Source organism: Oncorhynchus masou, chromosome 31 (assembly GCF_036934945.1).
Source record: "Oncorhynchus masou masou isolate Uvic2021 chromosome 31, UVic_Omas_1.1, whole genome shotgun sequence".
NCBI classification, from domain to species: domain Eukaryota; kingdom Metazoa; phylum Chordata; class Actinopteri; order Salmoniformes; family Salmonidae; genus Oncorhynchus; species Oncorhynchus masou.
In genome coordinates this window covers 56,814,815-56,821,628 of record NC_088242.1, presented here as the reverse complement: position 1 = coordinate 56,821,628, position 6,814 = coordinate 56,814,815, and positions in this window count along the sequence as shown.

Below are 6,814 nucleotides of genomic sequence, written 5' to 3'. Positions count from 1 at the left end.
CACTGTATGGTTTGATGAGCATGAAAACTATGTAAACCACATGCCATGGCCGTCTCAGTCACCAGATCTCAACCCAATTGAACACTTATGAGAGATTCTGGAGTGGCACCTCAGACAGCATTTTCTACCACCATCAACAAAACACCAAATTATTGAATTTCTCATGGACACCCTATTAATTTCTTATGGCTGGGGACAGTATTGAGTAGCTTGGATGAATAAGGTGCCCAGAGTAAACGGCCTGCTACTCAGGCCCAGTTGCTAATATATGCATATGATTAGTAGATTTTGATAGAAAATAGATAGAAACGTTTCTAAAACTGTTTGAATGATGTCTGTGAGTATAACAGAACTCATATGGCAGGCACAAACCTGAGAAAAAATCCAACCAGGAAGTGAGAAATCTGAGGTTTGTAGTTTTTCAACTCTTTGGCTATCGAATATACAGTGTCTATTTGCACTTCCCAAGTCTTTAGAACCTCGTTTGATGCTTCTACTGTGAAGGAGGGGGGAATGGGAGCTGAATGAGTCAGGGCTCTGCCCGAGTGGCATGAGCTGATCACATGCGTTCACATGAGAGTTAGCTTGCGTTCCATTGCATTTCTGAAGACAAAGGAATTCTCCGGTTGGAACATTGTTGAAGATTTATGTTAAAAACATCCTAAAGATTGATTCTATACTTCATTTGACATGTTTCTACGGACTGTAACGGAACTTTTAGACTTTTCGTCTGGACTGCTCGTCATAAATTTGGATTACTGGGCTGACCACGGGAACAAAAAGGAGGTATTTGGACATAAATTATGGATTTTATCGAACAAATCAAACATTTATTGTGGAACTGGGATTCCTGGGAGTGCATTCTGATGAAGATCATCAAAGGTAAGTTAATATTTATAATGTTATTTCTGACTTCTGTTGACTCCACAACATGGCTTGATTTGTTGTCTGAGAGCTGTACTCAGATTATTGCATGGTGTGCTTTTTCGGTAAAGCTTTTTGAAATCTGACACAGCGGTTGCAGTAAGGAGAAGTGTATCTATAATTCCATGCATAACACTTGAATCTTTTAGCAATGTTTATTATGAGTATTTCTGTAAATTGATGTGGCAAAATCACAGAATGTTTTGGAACTACTAGACATAACGTGCCAATGTAAACTCAGATTTTTGTATATAAATATGAACTTTATTGAAAAAAACATACATGTATTGTGTAACATGAAGTCCTATGAGTGTCATCTGATGAAGATCATCAAAGGTTAGTGATTCATTTTATCTCTATTTCTGCTTTTTGTGACTCCTCTCTTTGGCTGGAAGAATGGCTGTTTTTCTGACCTAACATAATCGTTTGGTGTGCTTTCGTCGTAAGGCCTTTTTGAAATCGGACACTGTGGTGGGATTAACAACAAGTGTATCTTTAAAATGGTGTAAAATCCTTCTATGTTTGAGGAATTTTAATTATGAGATTTCTGTTGTTTTGAATTTGGCGCCCTGCACTTTCACTAGCTGTTGTCATATCGATCCCGTTAGTGGGGCTCAAGCCATAAGAAGTTTTAAGACACTTTATGTTGGCGTTTAATTTATTTTGGCAGTTACCTGTACATCTTGATAGTATTGTAAAGCCTGTGTAGCAGAATGGGTCTTGACCTGTGTTCATTTATCACCATGGGCCTGAAGCTGACGCATCGTCCATGTGTAATCAAGTGTGGAGAAACACACCCCGGGGCAACGTCTACCAAGGAGCTTTAATGCCTCTGACAGGCTACACAAGGAGGCCATGCTGCAGTGATAAGACCTGATATGATTCACTACACCTTCATGTTACATCAAACGTTGTGCAAAGCCATTTCTGCTTGGGCTGATTGATGCAGGCCTGGTGTGCTATTCATCAGAACTATGTCAAACAAGCCTCTTTGGGGTCCTCATGCCTCCAGATTTAAGCCCCCCCTCCCTGTGTCATTGGTTGTTAACACACTCATCTGACAGGGGGAGAAAATCCTCTGTCGTAGGCAAATTATCTACTGTTCCGCTTATCTAATATGCACAACTATAGTATAAAATATTATTTTATTTGAAAGGACTTCATTTCTGGTGGTCGTGCTTGTCCTGTCTGCCAAGACTAATGCTGGAGCTGTCCTGTTTTATTTTCGCTGTAATCGCTGCGCTGTGTGTTGAAAGCATAGGATAGAGAACAATGGGACTGTCATTTCACTAGCAGAGAATAAAATAACTTTTATTGTAAGTCCCTTCGCTGGATGTCTAGTCAGGATCACATTTGCACAAGGCTGTAGACAATGACTGAAACATTCAATATAGGGCTAGGGTAACATTCTTAAACCTTGCACGACTTATCTGAAATTGCTGAAGGTTAAGGTCAACGCTTCAATCTAAAAAAACAAACACAAAAAGCAGATAACAACATTGAGAACCTTGATGAAACCATGTGGTCACAGAACCCGTGGCTGATTGCAGCATTATTGAGATTTGGCTGGTACCTACTCAAGGTCTCTTTGAGAAGCATCAGCTAGCCGTCTGAAACCATAGAGCTGCATACAGACGTTCTAAAAGATGTTGGGATTAGTCTATAGGCATACATGATGTATGGTCCTGTATCAACATCTGGCATCATTTGTAATATGACAGTCACAGTAGTGTTTCAAATTTAAAGATGAATCAGAGATATTGCAATATATTCTTATAAAATCCAACATAATCGGTTCCAGGGAACTTACTGTGAGACTGTACATTAATTATTTAGCAACACTGAATCATAACCATTGTTTAATGGTACAAAAAAATTGAACATGAAATATTAGAGCACAATTTAAACTGCCTGTTCTCCGTGTGACATTTTAACAATGTCAGTAATTCATCACTCTTACGAAACTGCTTGTTATGAGAAACGAAATGGGAATGTAATATTGATTTAAGCAATTGTACCTTCAAGTATTTTAAAGTGAAATCCCAGCTAATACAGATTTATGGAGGGCACTGTCTCCTCCAGAAATCGAGAGTAATAATGTCATGTGCTTTGCCAAGAAGACCCTCATCCGGATGAATGGGGCAGCTATTACTCAAAATTAGATACTCGTCATCTTTGCATTGGAATTCGTTACAGTTTTCCATTATAGTTTTCTATCAGTCACCAACCAATCATTCGTATTAAGTAAAACAGAGTTGACAATGTGGCCTTCAAGAGAGGGTTATTTTGTAAACCTAATACAGTGGATGCATGGATAAAATACCAACCTCAGTTACCTGGCTGTAAACTTTGGTTCCCACCTTCACTCTCACCCACACATAGGTGTAGGCCTATAAACGGTACATTCTCAATACATATCTCTGCCTGACTCGACTTGGTACTAGCTTTCCTGCCCCTCAAAGGAATTTGAATATATTTCCACCTCCAATGTAAACTTAAGGAAAGTTTTGCACAGTTAGGGCTGGATTTAATCTGTCGCACCAAAGATCAGTGTTGAAGCGTGATTGAAATTTAAAGGCAATCTTTCTGTGTTCACAGAGACTGCATTAAAGGTAAACGCTGCATATGTCGGCTCATTCAAAAATTACTTTTAGATTTCAACCGTGCTAAAACGCTGATCTTCGGCACTACGGATTGAATCCAGCCCTTCATTTTTGCTTCCGTTTTTCAGAATAACAAAGAACATGTTGTATTTGTTTGTACCAGAGCGTGTGAAAGACAGAGAAAGGGAGTGTGAGACAGACAGTACAGTGTCGGAAGTCGGAAGTTTACATACACCTTAGCCAAATACAGTACATTTGAACTCAGTTTTTCACAATTCCTGACATTTAATCATAGTAAAAATTCCCTGTCTTAGGTCAGTTAGGATCACCACTTTATTTTAAGAATGTGAAATGTCAGAATAATAATAGAGAGAATGATTTATTTCAGCTTTTATTTCTTTCATTACATTCCCAGTAGGTCAGAAGTTTACATGCACTCAATTATTTGATAGCATTGCCTTTACATTGTTTAACTCGGGTCAAACGTGTCGGGTGGCCTTCCACAAGCTTCCCACAATAGGTTGGATGAATTGTGGCCCATTCATCCTGACAGAGCTGGTGTAACTGAGTCAGGTTTGTAGGCCTCCTTGCTCGCACACGCTTTTTCAGTTCTGCCCACAAATTTTCTATGGGATTGAGGTCAGGGCTTTGTGATGGCCACTCCAATACCTTTACTTTGTTGTCCTTAAGCCATTTTGCCACAACTTTGGAAGTATGCCTGGGTTCATTGTCCATTTGGAAGACCCATTTGTGACCAAACATTAACTTCCTGACTGATGTCTTGAGATGTTGCTTCAATATATCCACATCATTTTCCAACCTCATGATGCCATCTATTTTGTGAAGTGAACCAGTCTCTCCTGCAACAAAGCACCCCCACACATGATGCTGCCACCCCCGTGCTTCACTGTTGGGATGATGTTCTTCGGCTTGCAAACATCCCCCTTTTTCCTCCAAACATAATGATGGTCATTTTGGCCAAACAGTTCTATTTGTGTTTCATTTGACCAGAGGACATTTCTCCAAAAAGTACAATATTTGTTGCAAACTGTAGTCTGGCTTTTTTATTGCGGTTTTGGAGCAGTGACTTCTTCCTTGCTGAGCGGCCTTTCAGGTTATGTCGATAAAGGACTCGTTTTACTTTGGATATTGCTACTTTTGTACCTGTTTCCTCCAGCATCTTCACAAGGTCCTTTGCTGTTGTTCTGGGATTGATATGCACTTTTCACACCAAAGTACGTTCATCTCTACGAGACAGAACATGTCTCCTTCCTGGGCGATATGACAGCTGCGTGGTCCCATGGTGTTTATACTTGCGTACTATTTTTTGTACAGATGAACATGGTACCTTCAGGGGTTTGGAAATTGCTCCCAAGGATGAACCAGACTTGTGGAGGCTAATTGACATAATTTGAGTGTATTGGAGGTGTACCTGTGAATGTATTTCAAGGCCTACCTTCAAACTCAGTGCCTCTTTGGTTGACATCATGGGAAAATCAAAAGAAATCAGCCAAGACCTCAGAAAAACCAACAGTCTCAACGTAAATATTGAAGAGGCGACTCCGGGAAGCTGGCCTTCTAGGCAGAGTACCTCTGTCCAGTATCTGTGTTCTTTTGCCCATCTTAATCTTTTATTTTTATTGGCCATTCTGAGATATGGCTTTTTTTGCAACTCTGCCTATAAGGCCAGCATCCTGGAGTTGCCTCTTCACTGTTGACGTTGAGACTGGTATTTTGTGGGTAGTATTTAATGAAGCTGCCAGTTGAGGACTTTTGAGGCATCTGTTTCTCAAACTAGACACTCTAATTTACTTGTCCTCTTGCTCAGTTGTGCACTGGGGCCTCCCACTCCTCTTTCTATTCTGCTTAGAGCCAGTTAGTGCTGTGCTGTGAAGGGAGTAGGACACAGCGTTGTACGAGATCCTCAGTTTCTTGGCAATTTCTCGCATGGAAAAGCCTTCATTTCTCAGAACAAGAAGACTGACGAGTTTCAGAGAAGTTCTTTGTTTCTGGCCATTTAGAGCCTGTTATTGAACCCACAAATGCTGATGGTCCAGATACTCAACTAGTCTAAAGAAGGCCAGTTTTATTGCTTCTTTAAATCAGCACAACAGTTTTCAGCTGTGCTAACATAATTGCAAAATAGTTTTCTAATGATCAGTTAGCCTTTTAAAATGATAAACTTGGTTTAGCTAACACAACGTGCCATTGGAACACAGGAATCATGGTTTTTGATAATGGCCCTCTACATCTATGTAGATATTCCATTCAAAGTATCCGTTTCCAGCTACAATAGTCATTTACAACATTAACAATGTCTACATTGTATTTCTGATCAATCCAATGTTATTTTAATGGACAAAAAGTTTAGCTTTTCTTTCAAAAACAGGGACATTTCTAAGTGACCCCAAAATTGTGAATGGTAGTGTAGGTCCTAGATGGCAGGAAGCTTGGTCCCAGTTATGTATTGGACCGTATGCATTACCCTCTGTAATGACTTACGGTCAGATACCGAGCAGTTGCCTTACCAGGTGGTGATGCAAATGGTCAGAATGCTCTCAATGGTGCAGCTGTAGGATTTTTTGAGGATCTGGGGACCCATGTGTTACGTTCCCCAGTTTCTGTGTTGTGGTTTGTGTATTTGCATGTATGTATTTCAGGAAATGGCTTCCTGAAATTCTACCCAAGCAGCTGATTGGTCAGCCCCATTGACGATTGGCGAGCTGACCCCGCCCCTTCGTCAGGACGCAGCTGTCTTCAGTTACCAACTCCTTCTGAAGCAAGATAAGCCAGAGAGTTATGTTGCTCAGAAGAGAGAGGAGGCTGATGGCTATATACTGTGTTGGTTGTGCTCAGAGGGAGCTGATTAGTATGTCCTGTGCTTTCGGTGGTGCGCAGAGGTATAATTTGTTGCCAGTATTTTGTAGCCGGTCCTACTAAGGAATGTCTATGACAAAAGGACTGTTTTTGATTGTGGAATTGTTTGTAATATTCTGTTTCATTTGTTCCCAGGGGGGAAGGCACCAAGGGAGTGCTTAGGCAAGAGACCCTCTGGCATACATATACCCGTAGTATATACACTGTTTAGGCACACTAGGCAAGACCTGGGCGGACCACCCCCTGTATTTTGGTTAGCGCACCAGGTGGTGCTAAGTTAGGTAAGTAGTGGGTAGGCAGGTAAGGTAGGAGAGGGGGCTTTGACATTTACTTTCTTTGCTTTGGTTCCGTCCAGCCCCTTTTCCCCATATTAGCGTGTGAAGGAATAAATTCCTAGTAAACGGTAAAAT